Source organism: Papaver somniferum, chromosome 5 (genome assembly GCF_003573695.1).
Source record: "Papaver somniferum cultivar HN1 chromosome 5, ASM357369v1, whole genome shotgun sequence".
Lineage (NCBI taxonomy): Eukaryota > Viridiplantae > Streptophyta > Magnoliopsida > Ranunculales > Papaveraceae > Papaver > Papaver somniferum.
In genome coordinates, this window is record NC_039362.1 from 54,473,709 (window position 1) to 54,499,458 (window position 25,750).

Here is a 25,750-nt window from a genome sequence, read left to right on the forward strand (position 1 = left end):
CCTCGGGTTCGTACATGACATAGGAGTCGTGGCCCGAGCCGACTTCAACGGTTCATCCCCCGTCTGGTACGGGAGGTAAGTCCATCGAAACACTCGCGAATCTCCTGTCAGCGGGTTTACTGTATTCCTTAAGGTGATTCATTGATTGAGGACGAATTTGGACTGTTTTTAATTTCCTAGTAAAGGGCAAGGCCTGGCCAATTCAAGATAAGGACTCGGATTTCATCACCGTTTCCTTCTTGCCCGCCTTAGGAAAACGAAACCAAACGCGAACCTAAGCCTAAATTTTTGAATAGAACGAGACCAATAGGGTAACGAGCTTAATAGGAAACTCGTTCGAAAAATATTGGTTGCTCTTTAAGCACACTTCAAAGTTCATGATGGTTTCTGTGAGTTGAATGCGTGACTGCGCCGCCTTGTGATAGCGGTGAGGCCTTGGGTATCAAAGCTCCACTGAGCTTCCCTCGCCTCAATTCAACTTACTTTGACTCGGATTGATTCCAGAGGGGTTTGCTTAAATTGTAACGAATTCCCTTTCGAAAGATAGAAGCTGGTCTAGAAACAATCTAAGTGGAGCCATCATGCTTTTTCTTTGCTAGATTTTATAGGTTTGATTTGGTCGAGTCAGCCTTGTTTGTGATTGTCTAGAATTCCCTTGCAATTAAGAATGTCGAGCTGGTATGATAGAAGCCAATACAATGAATATCGACCTGAATTTGAATATGGACATCATCAGTTTTATTACCATGGTGGGAATAGTGGTTGGGAACGCCAAACTTTTCAAGGTTATGGTTCATACCATGGTGAGCCCAATCACTATCCTCACAACCATCAGTCATACGAGAAAAATTCTGCTAATTCCTCTTTACTTAAGTCGACACGTAAGTTAGCTGAGACAACACTTAAGTTCGTTGAAATGAATAACTTAGTTATGGACTACAATAATGCAATGAGTGAACTTTCTTTACCTGATTTCCTAGATTATGTTAGGAATTCATGTGAGTCGGCCCAAAAGCTTTTGTTAGAGACCCAGAATAGAACTTCTCTAAAAGATCTAAATTTCCAAAATAGTGTTTCCAATTTTACCCTTGATGTAAATAGTGAATATTTGCCTAATCTAGAGGACGAGGTTAGAATAAAAGACACTACTTATTTAGATAAGGTTCAATCATCTTCGTACTATGATGATGAGGATAGCAGTAATGAAGAATCTGAAATATGTAGGCATAGTGATCAGGAGTCTAGTAATCCAATTGAGCTGTATAGTGATTATATTATTTCTAGTTCAAATCCAAATAATTTTTATGATTATTCACCTATTCAAAAGGACAAGGATTTGATTAGGGATACCACCGTTTTAGACGATGTAGTTTTTCCTTTTGATTACGAAGCCGATAGTGGTTTAGAGGAACGGGTTCATTTCGAAAATACTGTTTTAGAGTCTAGCGACTTAGAAACAATAGTCTTGGAAGAAGAAGATAGACCCGTAGAGATGAGTAAAGATGCACTACCTGATAATAACTTAGAAGAATCTCTTGAATATTTTAAGGAATCTGAAGATACGGAAATTCAAGAAATAATTAGAGGTCTATCTAGAGACACTGAAAACTCTAAGTTTGGGGGTGATTATCACTTTCCTAGTGCCTTACCTTTAACTCTCAGAAATTCCACACACTTAGGACTTGATATCTCTGCCTCGACCATTTTGCAAGATTACCTTCATACTCGTTTTCCCGAACCTAATGATGTCCTGAAAAAAGTTCAGTCGTTAGAAACCCATCCTCTGGTTGATGTGGTTTGCCCAGGCTATGATACCCAGATTGAATTTTTTTTCCCACCAAATAGTTTTCTTCCAATTGTGGGAACGTATAGATTTCAAATGTGTCACTTATTAAGTTCTGAGACTAAGCCTAAGTACTTTAGGAAATTAGAATCGACACATTTGCTTCAGAATGACCACTACTCTGACTGTGGTCAACTATGTAAGTCATACCTAATTGACTTAGAGGATCCTAAATTATTTAGGTTATTTTGTGATTCCAGGTTCTTATCTGAGTTTTTCCAGACTCTAGGACCTAATAATTTGGATCCTACCTATGAGGAAATGCATCCGAGGAAAATAGTCTATTTAGACCCCTTCATAGAACCTGAACCTGAACCGCAATTAGCGATAGTTATCCAGAAACTAGGTAAGGGAATGCCAGTATTGTACATTTTCTTGGTTTACTGCAGTTTCCTTTTGTCAGCTCTTTTTGGTTTTAAAGACCCTCAGTTATTCCGGCTACTGTTATACGGTTCGAGTTGACTAAACCTTTTCTATGTCTGGCTGAAGACTTTAAACTTAGCACTTCTTGGGAGGTAACCCAAACTCATGCGACACGGTAATATCTTTCCTTATCTCTTTTGCTTCAAATGGTAACAGTTTCTCCTTGTTCATGCTTTTAATTTCATCTTTAGAACATTGAGGACAATGTTAGATTTAAGTTTGGGGGTATGGGAGAAACTTTTTAGTTGCAGTATGAATAAATAAACTCCAGAGCCTAGAAATTTATGCGTATTTAGGATGGCACTAACCAATCTAAGTGGATGGAAGCATTTTGGTTGTAGGAGTTGAGGAACCAATCTGAATAGATGGAAACATCTAAAGAGTCTATTCATAAAAGCACAGAGCTCAGGTGTTAGAAATAACATGATAGTTTCACCATATCTCGTTGAGTCCTTTTCACTTCTATTTTTATTTTATTTTGTTTTTAAACCATGTTTCTCTAAGTGATAGGTGGGGCCCACGATTCAAGTTGTTACCAATGCTAGGATGAATTAGAGTGATTGAGTTACAAAAAAAAAAAAAAAGTTGAAAAAAAAAGTTGAAAAAAAAACAGTTGAAAAAAAAAAAATTTGAGACCAGACCATTCGACCAAAAGGAAAATTCAATAAAGTCGACCACTGGTACCCTTGTATATGCCAGTTGTGTTGACCTAGAGTTAGGTTATCGACCACTGGTTCCCTTGTATATGCCAGTGTGTTGATATTAGTCAGACTAGTATCTCAATCCATTAGGATAGGTTCATTTTGGCGGAGGCCTTCAGACAGATATGGGAAACGCCGTTCACTTAGTAAACATCAAAACCATCTATGTTTTTCTATATCCATCTCTTAATCTTTCCATGTGATTAGTTTGACTCCGAATATGATGTCCATAGTGCAACTATCTGAGTAGAGATCTGTCACTTATATATGAATTTTAGTATGCTTGAGTGCAAACTCGTGTACATCAATTGGAATTTCGCATCAGGGTACTTCCTCTTGTAGTCAATAAGTATGCCAACCAAGGAGATTCTTTAGTGCCTTACAAGGTTCGTTGTAGATAGCTAGGGTCTGGAGTATTAAGGTTTTGTGGGTATATCTCTTGTAAGCCCTCCCGAGACTATAACTCGGCCACTAGGGCCACCTAGGGGTTTAAAGGCTTGTTGCATACGCTAAATGCAATCGACGATGCCTGCGACAGTGAGTTGGGATTTTATTTTCTATTTGATTTGCTCGAGGACTAGCAAATAATAAGTTTGGGGGTATTTGATAGGCACATTTTTGTGTCTTACATAATCTCAATTGTATATATTATTAGTGCTCGATTTTATATTTATTATGGATTTTTATGTCCCTGTAGGTATTTTTGGAGAAATAAGCTTTTGCGGCGAAATTGGCTAAAAAAGTGGTTTTTGCGCTCGTGGGAGAAAATTACTATACGGACTCTCACTTTGGATAAGGGGTAACCTAATTACTAAGGGGTGACCCATTTCCAGGCATCTGCTAAAGGGAGACCGGGACTGGCTAGGGGGCATCCTTCTTCACATTTCAAATTAACGTTTTGGCGGGAAAAGAAATGTTTCACGAACAGTTTTTAGGATTTGATTGTTGGACGATTTCTAAAGAGACTCAATCGCCAAACTCGACTGGGATGGACTCTAATAGACTAAACAGGCCTGTTACAAGTGATTTAACCCAACCAATTGGGTTGTATAAGTAGGAGGAAGCGATCAAAGTCCAAACAGGACACGTACTCTCTGTTTAACTTTCAAAGCTATTTTTAAGAGATTCTGGGAGAGTTTTACGCTGAAGTAAACTATACTTGGTCCTGTTCAAGTCTTGATAAGAGTTTGGTGGCAATTTTATAACTAAAAAACGCGTACAGGGAGTGACAGGAGAGATTTTCTCAACTGCACGCAGAGAAGAAGAAAAAAAGAATAGTCGCCGATAGAAGAGATTTTCTCAGGATTTTTGGAGCTGATTGGGTATATAAAAAGGCTGGTGCAAAGTGAGAGAAGATTATCAAGAAGTTTGGGGAAGTTTAGAGACCACAGAGACGCAACAGAGAGGCTGGAAGACGAAGAACAGGAAGCTGCAGGAAAGCTTCCTGCTGCTGCTCGAGGAGGAAGACGAAGAACGGACCCTCCAGGGCCGTCGTTCTTCAACAGTGCTAGGAGCAGCAGACTTGCGTCGTTATTCAACAGCAGCAGACCAGCGTCGCTAATCAACAGCAGCGCTGAGGTATCGTTCTTTTCTGGACGCTTAAAGAGGGTCGTAGTTTCACTGTATTATATTTTTCACTCTTTTAATCATATTTTGAGCATAAAGTATGTATTTTGAGAACATGATTATTATGAGTAGCTAAACCCCAATACTGGGATGATGGAGGAAGCCATTCTTTATGCATGAGTAATTTTATTTAATTCTTTTATGACTATTTGCACTATTATGAATGGAATTATGATTTTTATTGATTATTTGTGATTTTGTCTGATGATGTATGCTTAATCCATGAGATTCTTGATGCATCATGCTTATGATTTACATATAATACTTACAAAATCTATATTTGGCAAAGTAAGAGTCGATATTTGTTATCAATATAAGCTTTAATTGTCTAGAATTAATAATTGAATCGCATGAGTATAAGAATTGGTGAAATCCTGAGTCCCAGTATCTCTTGATCCTGTGACAAATATTGTGTATATATTTTTGTTTTAAAAATCTTTTCAAGTCCGAGCATCGAACTCTTATTTACCGCAATCGAAATATTACAACAAAATGGCGCCGCCGACGCGGACTTGTATATAGATTTTTTTTTATTTATTTTTAGGTTTATTTTTTTTTATTATTTGTTCCTTTTTACTTTGTCTTTTTTTCTTTGATTTACAGGTTCGAAGTGGAGCACTAAGGACTTGGAGAGGAAAAAGCTTAAAGCGAAAAGAGAAGAAAAAATGACAATTTTAGGATTTAATTTTTAATTTTTAATTTTTTTTAGAGTGTGTGAGGAAAACTGTAATTTTTTTTTTTTAATTTTGGACTTTGGACTTTAAACAATTGGACTTTATTTCTTTTTTTTTAACCCTACGGAAGGGTATTATTAAACAAAAAAATATATATATATATATAAACTGTGTGCAGGGAAGGACGACGATTATTATATCGTCTCGGCCCCTCGGGTTCTTACATGACATAGGAGTCGTGGCCCGAGCCGACTTCAACGGTTCATCCCCCGACTGGTACGGGAGGTAAGTCCATCGAAACACTCGCGAATCTCCTGTCAGCGGGTTTACTGTATTCCTTAAGGTGATTCATTGATTGAGGACGAATTTGGACTGTTTTTAATTTCCTAGTAAAGGGCAAGGCCTGGCCAATTCAAGATAAGGACTCGGATTTCATCACCGTTTCCTTCTTGCCCGCCTTAGGAAAACGAAACCAAACGCGAACCTAAGCCTAAATTTTTGAATAGAACGAGACCAATAGGGTAACGAGCTTAATAGGAAACTCGTTCGAAAAATATTGGTTGCTCTTTAAGCACACTTCAAAGTTCATGATGGTTTCTGTGAGTTGAATGCGTGACTGCGCCGCCTTGTGATAGCGGTGAGGCCTTGGGTATCAAAGCTCCACTGAGCTTCCCTCGCCTCAATTCAACTTACTTTGACTCGGATTGATTCCAGAGGGGTTTGCTTAAATTGTAACGAATTCCCTTTCGAAAGATAGAAGCTGGTCTAGAAACAATCTAAGTGGAGCCATCATGCTTTTTGTTTGCTAGATTTTATAGGTTTGATTTGGTCGAGTCAGCCTTGTTTGTGATTGTCTAGAATTCCCTTGCAATTAAGAATGTCGAGCTGGTATGATAGAAGCCAATACAATGAATATCGACCAGAATTTGAATATGGACATCATCAGTTTTATTACCATGGTGGGAATAGTGGTTGGGAACGCCAAACTTTTTAAGGTTATGGTTCATACCATGGTGAGCCCAATCACTATCCTCACAACCATCAGTCATACGAGAAAAATTCTGCTAATTCCTCTTTACTTAAGTCGACACGTAAGTTAGCTGAGACAACACTTAAGTTCGTTGAAATGAATAACTTAGTTATGGACTACAATAATGCAATGAGTGAACTTTCTTTACCTGATTTCCTAGATTATGTTAGGAATTCATGTGAGTTGGCCCAAAAGCTTTTGTTAGAGACCCAGAATAGAATTTCTCTAAAAGATCTAAATTTCCAAAATAGTGTTTCCAATTTTACCCTTGATGTAAATTGTGAATATTTGCCTAATCTAGAGGACGAGGTTAGAATAAAAGACACTACTTATTTAGATAAGGTTCAATCATCTTCGTACTATGATGATGAGGATAGCAGTAATGAAGAATCTGAAATATGTAGGCATAGTGATCAGGAGTCTAGTAATCCAATTGAGCTGTATAGTGATTATATTATTTCTAGTTCAAATCCAAATAATTTTTATGATTATTCACCTATTCAAAAGGACAAGGATTTGATTATGGATACCACCGTTTTAGACGATGTAGTTTTTCCTTTTGATTACGAAGCCGATAGTGGTTTAGAGGAACGGGTTCATTTCGAAAATACTGTTTTAGAGTCTAGCGACTTAGAAACAATAGTCTTGGAAGAAGAAGATAGACCCGTAGAGATGAGTAAAGATGCACTACCTGATAATAACTTAGAAGAATCTCTTGAATATTTTAAGGACTCTGAAGATACGGAAATTCAAGAAATAATTAGAGGTCTATCTAGAGACACTGAAAACTCTAAGTTTGGGGGTGATTATCACTTTCCTAGTGCCTTACCTTTAACTCTCAGAAAGTCCACACACTTAGGACTTGATATCTCTGCCTCGACCATTTTGCAAGATTACCTTCATACTCGTTTTCCCGAACCTAATGATGTCCTGAAAAAAGTTCAGTCGTTAGAAACCCATCCTCTGGTTGATGTGGTTTGCCCAGGCTATGATACCCAGATTGAATTTTTTTTCCCACCAAATAGTTTTCTTCCAATTGTGGGAACGTATAGATTTCAAATGTGTCACTTATTAAGTTCTGAGACTAAGCGTAAGTACTTTAGGAAATTAGAATCGACACATTTGCTTCAGAATGACCACTACTCTGACTGTAGTCAACTATGTAAGTCATACCTAATTGACTTAGAGGATCCTAAATTATTTAGGTTATTTTGTGATTCCAGGTTCTTATCTGAGTTTTTCCAGACTCTAGGACCTAATAATTTGGATCCTACCTATGAGGAAATGCATCCGAGGAAAATAGTCTATTTAGACCCCTTCATAGAACCTGAACCTGAACCGCAATTAGCGATAGTTATCCAGAAACTAGGTAAGGGCATGCTAGTCTTGTACATTTTCTTGGTTCACTGCAGTTTCCTTTTGTAAGCTCTTTTTGGTTTTAAAGACCCACAGTTATTCCGGCTACTGTTATACGGTTCGAGTTGACTAAACCTTTTCTATGTCTGGCTGAAGACTTTAAACTTAGCACTTCTTGGGAGGTAACCCAATCTCATGCAACACGGTAATATCTTTCCTTATCTCTTTTGCTTCAAATGGTAACAGTTTCTCCTTGTTCATGCTTTTAATTTCATCTTTAGAACATTGAGGACAATGTTAGATTTAAGTTTGGGGGTATGGGAGAAACTTTTTAGTTGCAGTATGAATAAATAAACTCCAGAGCCTAGAAATTTATGCGTATTTAGGATGGCACTAACCAATCTAAGTGGATGGAAGCATTTTGGTTGTAGAAGTTGAGGAACCAATCTGAATAGATGGAAACATCTAAAGAGTCTATTCATAAAAGCACAGAGCTCAGGTGTTAGAAATAACATGATAGTTTCACCATATCTCGTTGAGTCCTTTTCACTTCTATTTTTATTTTATTTTGTTTTTAAACTATGTACTCTAAGTGATTAGGTGGGGCACACGATTCAAGTTGTTACCACTGCTAGGGTGAATTAGAGTGACTGAGTTACTAAAAAAAAAAAAAAGACCGGACCAGTTAGACCAATCGGAATAAGTATTAACACTTGGATAGCAATATGCGTGTGTTCTCCCTGTTTTCGTCGCCTAAGCAAGCGTGGAATGCAGGACCCGTGGGAACTATCGTGTAATCTGCTGACAAGAAGCATGCGCTTGGATCAAAAAGATCTATTCATGCCGTTAAGTTAAAAAAAATGGTTATTGTTCTGTGTAGTCAACTGCTGGTTCCCTTGTATTTTCCAGTTTGTTGATCTAGATTTAAGTTATTGACCACTGGTTCCCTTGTATATGCCAGTTGTGTTGATATTAGTCAGACCGGTATCTCAGTCCATTAGGATAGGTTCATTCTGGCAGTGGCCTTCAGACAGATATGGGAAACGCCGTTCACTTAGTAAACATCAAAACCATCTATGTTTTTCTATATCCATCTCTTAATCTTTCCATGTGATTAGTTTGACTCCGAATATGATGTCCATAGTGCAACTATCTGAGTAGAGCTCTGTCACTTTATATGAATTTTAGTATGCTTGAGTGCAAACTCGTGTACAGCAATTGGAATTTCGCATCAGGGTACTTCTTCCTGTAGTCAATAAGTATGCCAACCAAGGAGATTCTTTAGTGCCTTCCAAGGTTCTGTGTAGATAGCTAAGCTCTGGAGTATTAAGGTTTTGTGGGTACACCTCTGGTAAACCCCCCGGAGACAACACTCCGCCACTAGGGCCACCTAGTGGTTTAACGGCTTACTGCACGTGCTAAGTGTAGTCATTTTATTTTAGATTAGATTTGCTCGAGGACTAGCAAATAATAAGTTTGGGGGTATTTGATAGACGCATTTATGTGTCTAATTTGTCCCAATTGTTTATATTGTTAGTGCTCGATTTTGTACTTATTTGGTTATTTTATGTCTTTGTAGGTGTTTTTGGAGAAATAAGCTTTTGCGGCGAAATTGGCTAAAAAGTGGTTTTTGTGCTCGTGGGAGAAAATTACTATACGGACTCTCACTTTGGATAAGGGGTAACCTAATTACTAAGGGGCACCCCATTTGAGGGCATGTACTAAAGGGACACCGGAACTGGATAGGGGGAGGTCATCTTCAAAGTTTCTGGATTTTGGCGGAAAAAAAGGCAGCAGCGTCAACAGTTTTGGATCAAGGATTTGAGCGACCTAGGAGGCGATTCAATGGGCAAATTTGGTACCCACGGACTCTACAAGACATAAGGGACCTGTTAGAAGCGATTAGACCCATCTAATTGGGCTGGATAAGTCAGAAAATCCACACAAAGTCAAGACAGTGCACACGGTTTCTGTTTAGGGTTTGAGATTAGTTTGAGAGATTTATGGGATATCTTGCGTGGGATATACATCAAAACAGTTGGGTAAAAGTCCTAGAAGATATTTGAGACGAGAGAATAGCTAGAAACAGCCTGTAACGCAACAAGAAGAAGATTATTCTTCAAACAACCCGTAAAGAATAATGGAGATTTCCAAGGGGTTTGATCGAGTTTCAAGGGGATTTAAAGCCTATAAATAGTTTTTTTTATGTCAGAGAAGGGGGATGAAGAGTTTGGGGTCTATACAGAGCCAGGAGGAGCGAAGAAGAAGGAGTAGCAGCAATGTTCACCTGCTGCTGCTGCTGCCATTAAAAAGCTTCAAGAACACGAAGAACAGACTCTCCAGGACAGTCTTATTTTCAGCAGCTTCAGAACAGTCTTATTTTCAGCAGCTCAACAGCAGAAGAGAGGTGTCGCAGTTCGCTGCAGTTTTCTGTTGTCGTTCTTTTCTGGACGTGTTTTGTGAGTCTCAGAACTACTATTTTATAACTTTTGACTCTTTTAATCACACTTTGAGCTTTGAATTAATATGTTGAGTGTGTGATTGATATGAATAGCTAAACCCCAATACTAGGATGATGGAGGAAACCATTCTTTATGCATGAGTAATTTTATTTAATTCTTTTATGACTATTTGCACTATTATGAATGGAATTATGATTTTTATTGATTATTTGTGATTTTGTCTGATGATGTATGCTTAATCCATGAGATTCTTGATGCATCATGCTTATGATTTACATATAATACTTACAAAATCTATTTTTGGCAAAGTAAGAGTCGATATTTGTTATCAATATAAGCTTTAATTGTCTAGAATTAATAATTGAATCGCATGAGTATAAGAATTGGTGAAATCCTGAGTCCCAGTATCTCTTGATCCTGTGACAATTTTGTATATATTTTTGTTTTTAAATCTATTCAAGTCCGAGCATCGAATCCGTATTTATCGCAATCGAAGTACTACAACAAAATGGCGCCGCCGAAGCGGACTTGTATATAGATTTGTTTTTAGGTTTATTATTTTATTTTATTTTTTTTACTATTATTTGTTCCTTTTTACGTTTCTTTTTGTGTCTTTGATTTACAGGTTCGAAGTGGAATAATAAGGACTTGGGAACAAAAAGCTTAAAGCTAAAAGTTAAAAGCTAAAAGAGAAGAAGAAAAAGACATAATTTTTTTTTTAGGATTTAATTTTTATTATTATTATTTTTTTTGTATATAGCTTTTATTTATTTATTTTTAGAATTTGTAAATAGGCTTTATTTTTCATAATTTTTGTAATTTTGGACTTTTTATTTGGATTTTATTCTGGACTTTGGACATTATTTTTAAAACCCTACGGAAGGGTTATAAATTAAAAAAAAAAAATTAAATACAAACTGTTTGCAGGGAAGGACGACGATTACTATATCGTCTCGGCCCCTCGGGTTCGCACACGTCATAGGAGTCGTGGCCCGAGTCGACGACAACGGTTCATCGCCCGTCTGGTACGGGAGGTAAGTCCAACCGAAACACCCGCGAATCTCCTGCAAGCGGGTTACTGTCTGCCTTAAGGTGATAATTGTTTGAGGACGAACCGGACTGTTTTTAATTTCCTAGTAAAGGGCAAGGCCTGGCCAAATCAAGATAAGGACTCGGATTTCATCACCGTTTCCTTCTTGCCCGCCTTAGGAAAACGAAACCAAACGCGAACCTAAGCCTAAAATTTTGAATAGAACGAGACCAATAGGGTAACGAGCTTAATAGGAAACTCGTTCGAAAAATATTGGTTGCTCTTTAAGCACATTTCAAAGTTCATGATGGTTTCTGTGAGTTGAATGCGTGACTGCGCCGCCTTGTGATAGCGGTGAGGCCTTGGGTATCAAAGCTCCACTGAGCTTCCCTCGCCTCGATTCAACTTACATTAGCTCGGATTGATTCCAGAGGGGTGTGCTCAAATTGTAACGAATTCCTTTTCGAAGGAATAAAAGCTGGTCTAGAAAACAATCTAAGTGGAGCCATCATGCTTTTTGTTTGCTAGAAATCTTTAGGTTTGTTTTGGTGGAGTCGAGTCGGCCTTGTTTGTGGTTGTGTAAAATTCCCTTGCAATTAAGAATGTCGAACTGGTATGATAGAATCCAATACAATGAGTATCGACCTGAATTTGAATATGGACATCATCATTTTTATGACCATGTTGGGAATAGTGGTTGGGAACGCCATCCTTTGGAAGGATATGGGTCATACCCTGGTGAGCCCAATTACTATCCACACATGCATCAGTCTTACGAGCAAGAAGATTATAGTACTAGTTCTTCGTCTCTAGAGGATACAATCAAACTATTGAAAAGTAGTCATTTTTATGATCCTTCTGATAATTCCTCTTTACTAGAGTCAACACGTAAATTAGCTGAGTCAACACGTAAGTTAGCAGAAATGAATAACTTAGTTTTTGACGAAAGAGAACTTTCTATAGAGGAATCCCTCAAGTTGATGGCTGAGACGAACGAAAGACTTGCTCGAAATAATCTAAATTTCCAAAATGGTGTTTCTAATTTTACCCTTGATATCAATAGTGAATATTTGCCTAATTTAGAGGACGAGGTTAAAATAAAAGACACTACTTATTTAGATAAGGTTCAATCATTTTCGTACTATGATGATGAGGATAGCAGTAATGAAGAATCTGAAATATGTAGGCATAGTGATCAGGAGTCTAGTAATCCAATTGAGCTGTATAGTGATTATATTATTTCTAGTTCAAATCCAAATAATTTTTATGATTATTCACCTATTCAAAAGGACGAGGATTTGATTAGGGATACCACCGTTTTAGACGATGTAGTATTTCCTGTTTACGAAGCCGATAAAGGTTTAGAGGAACCGGTTTATCTTGAGACTACTGTTTTCGAGTCGAACGATTTAGAAACTGTAATCGATGATGGTTTCGAGGAACGGTTTTACCCTGAGAATACTGTTTCAGAGTCGTACGATTTAGAAACAATAGTCTTAGATGAACTCGTAGATATTAATGAGGATACACCGCAAGATTACAACTTAGAAGAATCAATTGCCCATTTTCAGGAATCTGATGACCTAGAAATTAGGGAGATTGTGGCTAGTCTAACTAGAAACACTGAAAACTCTAAGTTTGGGGGTGATTATCACTTTCCTAGTGCTTTACCTTTAACTCTCAGAAAGTCGCCTCACATAGGACTTGATATCCATGCCTCAACCATCTTACAAGATTATCTTCATACTAGGTTTCCCGAACCTAATGATGTCATGAAAAAAGTTCAGTCGTTAGAAACCCATCCTCTGGTTGATGTGGTTTGCCCAGGCTATGATCCCCAGATTGACTTTGTTTTCCCACCAAATAGTTTTCTTCCAACTGTGGGAACGTTTAGATTTCAAATGTGTCACTTATTAAGTTCTAAGACTAAGCCTAAGTACTTTAGGAAATTAGAATCGACACATTTGCTTCAGAATGACCACTACTCTGACTGTGGTCAACTATGTAATTCATACCTAATTGACTTAGAGGATCCTAAATTATTTAGGTTATTTTGTGATTCCAGATTCTTATCTGAGTTTTTCCAGACTCTAGGACCTAATAATTTGAATCCTACCTATGAGGAAATGCATCCGAGGAAAATAGTCTATTTAGACCCCTTCATAGAACCTGAACCTGAACCGCAATTAGCGATAGTTATCCAGAAACTAGGTAAGGGCATGCTAGTCTTGTACATTTTCTTGGTTCACTGCAGTTTCCTTTTGTCAGCTCTTTTTGGTTTTAAAGACCCACAGTTATTCCGGCTATTGTTATACGGTTCGAGTTGACTAAACCTTTTCTATGTCTGGCTGAAGACTTTAAACTTAGCACTTCTTGGGAGGTAACCCAAACTCATGCAACCAGGTAATATCTTTCATTAACTCTTTTTCTTCGAATGGTAATAGTTTCTCCTTGTTCATGTTTTTAATTTTATCTTTAGAACATTGAGGACAATGTTAGGTTTAAGTTTGGGGGTATGGGAGAAACTTTTTAGTTGCAATAAATAAACTCCAGAGCCTAGAAATTTATGCCTATTGAGGATTGCACTAACTAATCTAAGTGGATGGAAGCATTTTGATTGTAGGAGTTTGAGGAACCAATCTGATTAGATGGAAACATCTAAAGAGTTTATTCATAAAAGCACAGAGCTCAGATGTTAGAAATAACATGATAGTTTCACCATATCTCGTTGAGTCCTTTTCACTTCTATTTTTATTTTATTTTGTTTTTAAACTATGTTTCTCTAAGTGATAGGTGGGGCCCACGATTCAAGTTGTTACCAATGCTAGGGTGAATTAGAGTGATTGAGATACCATGAAAAAAAAAAAGTTGAAAAACAAAAAGAGATGAAAAAAGAAAAAAAAAAGTAGAAAAAAAAAATGAAAGAAGAAAGAAATTGAGACCAGACCATTTGACCAAAAGGAATAAATTCAATAAAGTCGACCACTGGTACCCTTGTATATGCCAGTTGTGTTGACCTAGAGTTAGGTTATCGACCACTGGTACCCTTGTATATGCCAATGTGTTGATATTAGTCAGACTAGTATCTCAATCCATTAGGATAGGTTCATTTTGGCGGAGGCCTTCAGACAGATATGGGAAACGTCGTTCACTTAGTAAACATCAAAACCATCTATGTTTTCTATATCCATCTTCTTGATCTATCCATGTGATTAGTTTTGACTCCGAATATGATGTCCATAGTGCAACTATCTGAGTAGAGCTCTGTCACTTTATATGAATTTTAGTATGCTTGAGTGCAAACTCGTGTACAACAATTGGAATTTCGCATCAGGGTACTTCTTCCTGTAGTCAATAAGTATGCCAACCAAGGATATTCTTTAGTGCCTTCCAAGGTTCTGCGTAGATAGCTAAGGTCTGGAGTACAGGTTTTGTGGGTATATCTCTGGTAAGCCCTCCCGAGACTATAACTCGGCCACTAGGGCCACCTAGGGGTTTAAAGGCTTATTGCATACGCTAAATGCAATCGATGATGCCTGCGACAGTGAGTTAGGATTTTATTTTGTAGTTTTGATTTGCTCGGGACTAGCAAATAATAAGTTTGGGGGTATTTGATAGACGCAGTTATAGCCCAATTGTATATTGTGTTAGTACCCATTTTTGTACTTATTATGGCTTTTTATGTCCCTGTAGGTATTTCTGGAGAAATAAGCTTTTGCGGCGAAATTGGCTAAAAAAGTGGTTTTTGCGCTCGTGGGAGAAAATTACTATACGGACTCTCACTTTGGATAAGGGGTAACCTAATTACTAAGGGGTGACCCATTTCCAGGCATCTGCTAAAGGGAGACCGGGACTGGCTAGGGGGCATCCTTCTTCACATTTCAAATTAACGTTTTGGCGGGAAAAGAAATGTTTCACGAACAGTTTTTAGGATTCGATTGTTGGACGATTTCTAAAGAGACTCAATCGCCAAACTCGACTGGGATGGACTCTAATAGACTAAACAGGCCTGTTACAAGTGATTTAACCCAACCAATTGGGTTGTATAAGTAGGAGGAAGCGATCAAAGTCCAAACAGGACACGTACTCTCTGTTTAACTTTCAAAGCTATTTTTAAGAGATTCTGGGAGAGTTTTACGCTGAAGTAAACTATACTTGGTCCTGTTCAAGTCTTGATAAGAGTTTGGTGGCAATTTTATAACTAAAAAACGCGTACAGGGAGTGACAGGAGAGATTTTCTCAACTGCACGCAGAGAAGAAGAAAAAAAGAATAGTCGCCGATAGAAGAGATTTTCTCAGGATTTTTGGAGCTGATTGGGTATATAAAAAGGCTGGTGCAAAGTGAGAGAAGATTATCAAGAAGTTTGGGGAAGTTTAGAGACCACAGAGACGCAACAGAGAGGCTGGAAGACGAAGAACAGGAAGCTGCAGGAAAGCTTCCTGCTGCTGCTCGAGGAGGAAGACGAAGAACGGACCCTCCAGGGCCGTCGTTCTTCAACAGTGCTAGCAGCAGCAGACTTGCGTCGTTATTCAACAGCAGCAGACCAGCGTCGCTAATCAACAGCAGCGCTGAGGTATCGTTCTTTTCTGGACGCTTAAAGAGGGTCGTAGTTTCACTGTATTATATTTTTCACTCTTTTAATCATATTTTGAGCATCAAGTATGTATTTTGAGAACATGATTATTATGAGTAGCTAAACCCCAATACTGGGATGATGGAGGAAGCCATTCTTTATGCATGAGTAATTTTATTTAATTCTTTTATGACTATTTGCACTATTATGAATGGAATTATGATTTTTATTGATTATTTGTGATTTTGTCTGATGATGTATGCTTAATCCATGAGATTCTTGATGCATCATGCTTATGATTTACATATAATACTTACAAAATCTATATTTGGCAAAGTAAGAGTCGATATTTGTTATCAATATAAGCTTTAATTGTCTAGAATTAATAATTGAATCGCATGAGTATAAGAATTGGTGAAATCCTGAGTCCCAGTATCTCTTGATCCTGTGACAAATATTGTGTATATATTTTTGTTTTAAAAATCTTTTCAAGTCCGAGCATCGAACTCTTATTTACCGCAATCGAAATATTACAACAAAATGGCGCCGCCGACGCGGACTTGTATATAGATTTTTTTTTATTTATTTTTAGGTTTATTTTTTTTTATTATTTGTTCCTTTTTACTTTGTCTTTTTTTCTTTGATTTACAGGTTCGAAGTGGAGCACTAAGGACTTGGAGAGGAAAAAGCTTAAAGCGAAAAGAGAAGAAAAAATGACAATTTTAGGATTTAATTTTTAATTTTTAATTTTTTTTAGAGTGTGTGAGGAAAACTGTAATTTTTTTTTTTTAATTTTGGACTTTGGACTTTAAACAATTGGACTTTATTTCTTTTTTTTTAACCCTACGGAAGGGTATTATTAAACAAAAAAATATATATATATATATAAACTGTGTGCAGGGAAGGACGACGATTATTATATCGTCTCGGCCCCTCGGGTTCTTACATGACATAGGAGTCGTGGCCCGAGCCGACTTCAACGGTTCATCCCCCGACTGGTACGGGAGGTAAGTCCATCGAAACACTCGCGAATCTCCTGTCAGCGGGTTTACTGTATTCCTTAAGGTGATTCATTGATTGAGGACGAATTTGGACTGTTTTTAATTTCCTAGTAAAGGGCAAGGCCTGGCCAATTCAAGATAAGGACTCGGATTTCATCACCGTTTCCTTCTTGCCCGCCTTAGGAAAACGAAACCAAACGCGAACCTAAGCCTAAATTTTTGAATAGAACGAGACCAATAGGGTAACGAGCTTAATAGGAAACTCGTTCGAAAAATATTGGTTGCTCTTTAAGCACACTTCAAAGTTCATGATGGTTTCTGTGAGTTGAATGCGTGACTGCGCCGCCTTGTGATAGCGGTGAGGCCTTGGGTATCAAAGCTCCACTGAGCTTCCCTCGCCTCAATTCAACTTACTTTGACTCGGATTGATTCCAGAGGGGTTTGCTTAAATTGTAACGAATTCCCTTTCGAAAGATAGAAGCTGGTCTAGAAACAATCTAAGTGGAGCCATCATGCTTTTTCTTTGCTAGATTTTATAGGTTTGATTTGGTCGAGTCAGCCTTGTTTGTGATTGTCTAGAATTCCCTTGCAATTAAGAATGTCGAGCTGGTATGATAGAAGCCAATACAATGAATGTCGACCTGAATTTGAATATGGACATCATCAGTTTTATTACCATGGTGGGAATAGTGGTTGGGAACGCCAAACTTTTCAAGGTTATGGTTCATACCATGGTGAGCCCAATCACTATCCTCACAACCATCAGTCATACGAGAAAAATTCTGCTAATTCCTCTTTACTTAAGTCGACACGTAAGTTAGCTGAGACAACACTTAAGTTCGTTGAAATGAATAACTTAGTTATGGACTACAATAATGCAATGAGTGAACTTTCTTTACCTGATTTCCTAGATTATGTTAGGAATTCATGTGAGTCGGCCCAAAAGCTTTTGTTAGAGACCCAGAATAGAACTTCTCTAAAAGATCTAAATTTCCAAAATAGTGTTTCCAATTTTACCCTTGATGTAAATAGTGAATATTTGCCTAATCTAGAGGACGAGGTTAGAATAAAAGACACTACTTATTTAGATAAGGTTCAATCATCTTCGTACTATGATGATGAGGATAGCAGTAATGAAGAATCTGAAATATGTAGGCATAGTGATCAGGAGTCTAGTAATCCAATTGAGCTGTATAGTGATTATATTATTTCTAGTTCAAATCCAAATAATTTTTATGATTATTCACCTATTCAAAAGGACAAGGATTTGATTAGGGATACCACCGTTTTAGACGATGTAGTTTTTCCTTTTGATTACGAAGCCGATAGTGGTTTAGAGGAACGGGTTCATTTCGAAAATACTGTTTTAGAGTCTAGCGACTTAGAAACAATAGTCTTGGAAGAAGAAGATAGACCCGTAGAGATGAGTAAAGATGCACTACCTGATAATAACTTAGAAGAATCTCTTGAATATTTTAAGGAATCTGAAGATACGGAAATTCAAGAAATAATTAGAGGTCTATCTAGAGACACTGAAAACTCTAAGTTTGGGGGTGATTATCACTTTCCTAGTGCCTTACCTTTAACTCTCAGAAATTCCACACACTTAGGACTTGATATCTCTGCCTCGACCATTTTGCAAGATTACCTTCATACTCGTTTTCCCGAACCTAATGATGTCCTGAAAAAAGTTCAGTCGTTAGAAACCCATCCTCTGGTTGATGTGGTTTGCCCAGGCTATGATACCCAGATTGAATTTTTTTTCCCACCAAATAGTTTTCTTCCAATTGTGGGAACGTATAGATTTCAAATGTGTCACTTATTAAGTTCTGAGACTAAGCCTAAGTACTTTAGGAAATTAGAATCGACACATTTGCTTCAGAATGACCACTACTCTGACTGTGGTCAACTATGTAAGTCATACCTAATTGACTTAGAGGATCCTAAATTATTTAGCTTATTTTGTGATTCCAGGTTCTTATCTGAGTTTTTCCAGACTCTAGGACCTAATAATTTGGATCCTACCTATGAGGAAATGCATCCGAGGAAAATAGTCTATTTAGACCCCTTCATAGAATTTGAACCTGAACCGCAATTAGCGATAGTTATCCAGAAACTAGGTAAGGGCATGCTAGTCTTGTACATTTTCTTGGTTCACTGCAGTTTCCTTTTGTCATCTCTTTTTGGTTTTAAAGACCCACAGTTATTCCGGCTATTGTTATACGGTTCGAGTTGACTAAACCTTTTCTATGTCTGGCTGAAGACTTTAAACTTAGCACTTCTTGGGAGGTAACCCAATCTCATGCAACACGGTAATATCTTTCCTTATCTCTTTTGCTTCAAATGGTAACAGTTTCTCCTTGTTCATGCTTTTAATTTCATCTTTAGAACATTGAGGACAATGTTAGATTTAAGTTTGGGGGTATGGGAGAAACTTTTTAGTTGCAGTATGAATAAATAAACTCCAGAGCCTAGAAATTTATGCGTATTTAGGATGGCACTAACCAATCTAAGTGGATGGAAGCATTTTGGTTGTAGAAGTTGAGGAACCAATCTGAATAGATGGAAACATCTAAAGAGTCTATTCATAAAAGCACAGAGCTCAGGTGTTAGAAATAACATGATAGTTTCACCATATCTCGTTGAGTCCTTTTCACTTCTATTTTTATTTTATTTTGTTTTTAAACCATGTTTCTCTAAGTGATAGGTGGGGCCCACGATTCAAGTTGTTACCAATGCTAGGATGAATTAGAGTGATTGAGTTACAAAAAAAAAAAGTTGAAAAAAAAACAGTTGAAAAAAAAAATTTTGAGACCAGACCATTCGACCAAAAGGAAAATTCAATAAAGTCGACCACTGGTACCCTTGTATATGCCAGTTGTGCTGACCTAGAGTTAGGTTATCGACCACTGGTTCCCTTGTATATGCCAGTGTGTTGATATTAGTCAGACTAGTATCTCAATCCATTAGGATAGGTTCATTTTGGCGGAGGCCTTCAGACAGATATGGGAAACGCCGTTCACTTAGTAAACATCAAAACCATCTATGTTTTTCTATATCCATCTCTTAATCTTTCCATGTGATTAGTTTGACTCCGAATATGATGTCCATAGTGCAACTATCTGAGTAGAGATCTGTCACTTATATATGAATTTTAGTATGCTTGAGTGCAAACTCGTGTACATCAATTGGAATTTCGCATCAGGGTACTTCCTCTTGTAGTCAATAAGTATGCCAACCAAGGAGATTCTTTAGTGCCTTACAAGGTTCGTTGTAGATAGCTAGGGTCTGGAGTATTAAGGTTTTGTGGGTATATCTCTTGTAAGCCCTCCCGAGACTATAACTCGGCCACTAGGGCCACCTAGGGGTTTAAAGGCTTGTTGCATACGCTAAATGCAATCGACGATGCCTGCGACAGTGAGTTGGGATTTTATTTTCTATTTGATTTGCTCGAGGACTAGCAAATAATAAGTTTGGGGGTATTTGATAGGCACATTTTTGTGTCTTATATAATCTCAATTGTATATATTATTAGTGCTCGATTTTATATTTATTATGGATTTTTATGTCCCTGTAGGTATTTTTGGAGAAATAAGCTTTTGCGGCGAAATTGGCTAAAAAAGTGGTTTTTGCGCTCGTGGGAGAAAATTACTATACGGACTCTCACTTTGGATAAGGGGTAACCTAATTACTAAGGGGTGACCCATTTCCAGGCATCTGCTAAAGGGAGACCGGGACTGGCTAGGGGGCATCCTTCTTCACATTTCAAATTAACGTTTTGGCGGGAAAAGAAATGTTTCACGAACAGTTTTTAGGATTCGATTGTTGGACGATTTCTAAAGAGACTCAATCGCCAAACTCGACTGGGATGGACTCTAATAGACTAAACAGGCCTGTTACAAGTGATTTAACCCAACCAATTGGGTTGTATAAGTCGGAGGAAGCGATCAAAGTCCAAACAGGACACGTACTCTCTGTTTAACTTTCAAAGCTATTTTTAAGAGATTCTGGGAGAGTTTTACGCTGAAGTAAACTATACTTGGTCCTGTTCAAGTCTTGATAAGAGTTTGGTGGCAATTTTATATCTAAAAAACGCGTACAGGGAGTGACAGGAGAGATTTTCTCAACTGCACGCAGAAAAGAAGAAAAAAAGAATAGTCGCCGATAGAAGAGATTTTCTCGGGATTTTTGGAGCTGATTGGGTATATAAAAAGGCTGGTGCGAAGTGAGAGAAGATTATCAAGAAGTTTGGGGAAGTTTAGAGACCATAGAGACGCAACAGAGAGGCTGGAAGACGAAGAACAGGAAGCTGCAGGAAAGCTTCCTGCTGCTGCTCGAGGAGGAAGAAGAAGACGAAGAACGGACCCTCCAGGGCCGTCGTTCTTCAACAGTGCTAGCAGCAGCAGACCTGCGTCGTTATTCAACAGCAGCAGACCAGCGTCGCTAATCAACAGCAGCGCTGAGGTATCGTTCTTTTCTGGACGCTTAAAGAGGGTCGTAGTTTCACTGTATTATATTTTTCACTCTTTTAATCATATTTTGAGCATCAAGTATGTATTTTGAGAACATGATTATTATGAGTAGCTAAACCCCAATACTGGGATGATGGAGGAAACCATTCTTTATGCATGAGTAATTTTATTTAATTCTTTTATGACTATTTGCACTATTATGAATGGAATTATGATTTTTATTGATTATTTGTGATTTTGTCTGATGATGTATGCTTAATCCATGAGATTCTTGATGCATCATGCTTATGATTTACATATAATACTTACAAAATCTATTTTTGGCAAAGTAAGAGTCGATATTTGTTATCAATATAAGCTTTAATTGTCTAGAATTAATAATTGAATCGCATGAGTATAAGAATTGGTGAAATCCTGAGTCCCGGTATCTCTTGATCCTGTGACAATTTTGTATATATTTTTGTTTATAAATCTATTCAAGACCGAGCATCGAATCCTTATTTACCGCAATCGAATTACTACAACAAAATGGCGCCGCCGACGCGGACTTGTATATAGATTTGTTTTTAGGTTTATTATTTTATTTTATTTTTTTTACTATTATTTGTTCCTTTTTACGTTTCTTTTTGTGTCTTTGATTTACAGGTTCGAAGTGGAATACTAAGGACTTGGGAACAAAAAGCTTAAAGCTAAAAGCTAAAAGATAAAAGAGAAGAGAAAAAAGACATAATTTTTTTAGGATTTAATTTTTTTTATTATTATTATTTTTATTTATTTTTTTGTATATAGCTTTTATATATTTTTTTAGAATTTGTAAATAGGCTTTATTTTTCATAATTTTTGTAATTTTTGGACTTTTTATTTGGACTTTATTCTGGACTTTTGGACATTTTTATTTTTATTTTTAAACCCTACGGAAGGGTATCCTTAAATACAAACTGTTTGCAGGGAAGGACGACGATTACGATATCGTCTCGGCCCCTCGGGTTCGTACATGACATAGGAGTCGTGGCCCGAGTCGACTTCAACGGTTCATCCCCCGTCTGGTACGGGAGGTAAGTCCATCGAAACACTCGCGAATCTCCTGTCAGCGGGTTTACTGTATTCCTTAAGGTGATTCATTGATTGAGGACGAATTTGGACTGTTTTTAATTTCCTAGTAAAGGGCAAGGCCTGGCCAATTCAAGATAAGGACTCGGATTTCATCACCGTTTCCTTCTTGCCCGCCTTAGGAAAACGAAACCAAACGCGAACCTAAGCCTAAATTTTTGAATAGAACGAGACCAATAGGGTAACGAGCTTAATAGGAAACTCGTTCGAAAAATATTGGTTGCTCTTTAAGCACACTTCAAAGTTCATGATGGTTTCTGTGAGTTGAATGCGTGACTGCGCCGCCTTGTGATAGCGGTGAGGCCTTGGGTATCAAAGCTCCACTGAGCTTCCCTCGCCTCAATTCAACTTACTTTGACTCGGATTGATTCCAGAGGGGTTTGCTTAAATTGTAACGAATTCCCTTTCGAAAGATAGAAGCTGGTCTAGAAACAATCTAAGTGGAGCCATCATGCTTTTTGTTTGCTAGATTTTATAGGTTTGATTTGGTCGAGTCAGCCTTGTTTGTGATTGTCTAGAATTCCCTTGCAATTAAGAATGTCGAGCTGGTATGATAGAAGCCAATACAATGAATATCGACCAGAATTTGAATATGGACATCATCAGTTTTATTACCATGGTGGGAATAGTGGTTGGGAACGCCAAACTTTTTAAGGTTATGGTTCATACCATGGTGAGCCCAATCACTATCCTCACAACCATCAGTCATACGAGAAAAATTCTGCTAATTCCTCTTTACTTAAGTCGACACGTAAGTTAGCTGAGACAACACTTAAGTTCGTTGAAATGAATAACTTAGTTATGGACTACAATAATGCAATGAGTGAACTTTCTTTACCTGATTTCCTAGATTATGTTAGGAATTCATGTGAGTTGGCCCAAAAGCTTTTGTTAGAGACCCAGAATAGAATTTCTCTAAAAGATCTAAATTTCCAAAATAGTGTTTCCAATTTTACCCTTGATGTAAATTGTGAATATTTGCCTAATCTAGAGGACGAGGTTAGAATAAAAGACACTACTTATTTAGATAAGGTTCAATCATCTTCGTACTATGATGATGAGGATAGCAGTAATGAAGAATCTGAAATATGTAGGCATAGTGATCAGGAGTCTAGTAATCCAATTGAGCTGTATAGTGATTATATTATTTCTAGTTCAAATCCAAATAATTTTTATGATTATTCACCTATTCAAAAGGACAAGGATTTGATTATGGATACCACCGTTTTAGACGATGTAGTTTTTCCTTTTGATTACGAAGCCGATAGTGGTTTAGAGGAACGGGTTCATTTCGAAAATACTGTTTTAGAGTCTAGCGACTTAGAAACAATAGTCTTGGAAGAAGAAGATAGACCCGTAGAGATGAGTAAAGATGCACTACCTGATAATAACTTAGAAGAATCTCTTGAATATTTTAAGGACTCTGAAGATACGGAAATTCAAGAAATAATTAGAGGTCTATCTAGAGACACTGAAAACTCTAAGTTTGGGGGTGATTATCACTTTCCTAGTGCCTTACCTTTAACTCTCAGAAAGTCCACACACTTAGGACTTGATATCTCTGCCTCGACCATTTTGCAAGATTACCTTCATACTCGTTTTCCCGAACCTAATGATGTCCTGAAAAAAGTTCAGTCGTTAGAAACCCATCCTCTGGTTGATGTGGTTTGCCCAGGCTATGATACCCAGATTGAATTTTTTTTCCCACCAAATAGTTTTCTTCCAATTGTGGGAACGTATAGATTTCAAATGTGTCACTTATTAAGTTCTGAGACTAAGCGTAAGTACTTTAGGAAATTAGAATCGACACATTTGCTTCAGAATGACCACTACTCTGACTGTGGTCAACTATGTAAGTCATACCTAATTGACTTAGAGGATCCTAAATTATTTAGGTTATTTTGTGATTCCAGGTTCTTATCTGAGTTTTTCCAGACTCTAGGACCTAATAATTTGGATCCTACCTATGAGGAAATGCATCCGAGGAAAATAGTCTATTTAGACCCCTTCATAGAACCTGAACCTGAACCGCAATTAGCGATAGTTATCCAGAAACTAGGTAAGGGCATGCTAGTCTTGTACATTTTCTTGGTTCACTGCAGTTTCCTTTTGTAAGCTCTTTTTGGTTTTAAAGACCCACAGTTATTCCGGCTACTGTTATACGGTTCGAGTTGACTAAACCTTTTCTATGTCTGGCTAAAGACTTTAAACTTAGCACTTCTTGGGAGGTAACCCAATCTCATGCAACACGGTAATATCTTTCCTTATCTCTTTTGCTTCAAATGGTAACAGTTTCTCCTTGTTCATGCTTTTAATTTCATCTTTAGAACATTGAGGACAATGTTAGATTTAAGTTTGGGGGTATGGGAGAAACTTTTTAGTTGCAGTATGAATAAATAAACTCCAGAGCCTAGAAATTTATGCGTATTTAGGATGGCACTAACCAATCTAAGTGGATGGAAGCATTTTGGTTGTAGGAGTTGAGGAACCAATCTGAATAAATGGAAACATCTAAATAGTCTATTCATAAAAGCACAGAGCTCAGGTGTTAGAAATAACATGATAGTTTCACCATATCTCGTTGAGTCCTTTTCACTTCTATTTTTATTTTATTTTGTTTTTAAACCATGTTTCTCTAAGTGATAGGTGGGGCCCACGATTCAAGTTGTTACCAATGCTAGGATGAATTAGAGTGATTGAGTTACAAAAAAAAAAAGTTGAAAAAAAAAACAGTTGAAAAAAAAAAATTTGAGACCAGACTATTCGACCAAAAGGAAAATTCAATAAAGTCGACCACTGGTACCCTTGTATATGCCAGTTGTGCTGACCTAGAGTTAGGTTATCGACCACTGGTTCCCTTGTATATGCCAGTGTGTTGATATTAGTCAGACTAGTATCTCAATCCATTAGGATAGGTTCATTTTGGCGGAGGCCTTCAGACAGATATGGGAAACGCCGTTAACTTAGTAAACATCAAAACCATCTATGTTTTTCTATATCCATCTCTTAATCTTTCCATGTGATTAGTTTGACTCCGAATATGATGTCCATAGTGCAACTATCTGAGTAGAGATCTGTCACTTATATATGAATTTTAGTATGCTTGAGTGCAAACTCGTGTACATCAATTGGAATTTCGCATCAGGGTACTTCCTCTTGTAGTCAATAAGTATGCCAACCAAGGAGATTCTTTAGTGCCTTACAAGGTTCGTTGTAGATAGCTAGGGTCTGGAGTATTAAGGTTTTGTGGGTATATCTCTTGTAAGCCCTCCCGAGACTATAACTCGGCCACTAGGGCCACCTAGGGGTTTAAAGGCTTGTTGCATACGCTAAATGCAATCGACGATGCCTGCGACAGTGAGTTGGGATTTTATTTTCTATTTGATTTGCTCGAGGACTAGCAAATAATAAGTTTGGGGGTATTTGATAGGCACATTTTTGTGTCTTA